Here is a 485-nt window from a genome sequence, read left to right on the forward strand (position 1 = left end):
ATACAGCATCACACACAGCACTCACTGGACTCCCTGCATGGGGAGAAGTGACATGTTTAAAGTCACCAACCCTGCTTCTCTGTATCTAGGAGAGCTGCAGAGGAACGAGGGCTGCTTTCAGCAGTATGGCATCCCTCTAGTTACATCGCGTATGTTGTCATTACAGGGTGGCCAGAGGCGAACAGTCAAAAATCACAAGTCAGGCTTCCAAAGTCATGAGGTAGTCTTAAAAATCATGAGGGGTTGTGGCAGGGCTGGGGTAAAACCCCTTGAATGCCCTGCCAACCAAAAGGCTGGCCAAGCCCTGCTTTCTGGTAGGGAAGCCAGGTGCAGGGGCTTGGACAGCCAGCAGAGAGACCAGCTGCAGGCCTTAATGAGGGCCAGCTCGCAGCAATGACTTCAGCTAAGTAGAGACAGTTGGGCTGAGGAAGGGGGAGGTCTATAAAAGCCCTGGAGAAAGCTCCATGAGGAGGCTAGCCTCGGAG

Source organism: Mauremys reevesii, linkage group 9 (genome assembly GCF_016161935.1).
Source record: "Mauremys reevesii isolate NIE-2019 linkage group 9, ASM1616193v1, whole genome shotgun sequence".
NCBI classification, from domain to species: Eukaryota; Metazoa; Chordata; order Testudines; family Geoemydidae; genus Mauremys; species Mauremys reevesii.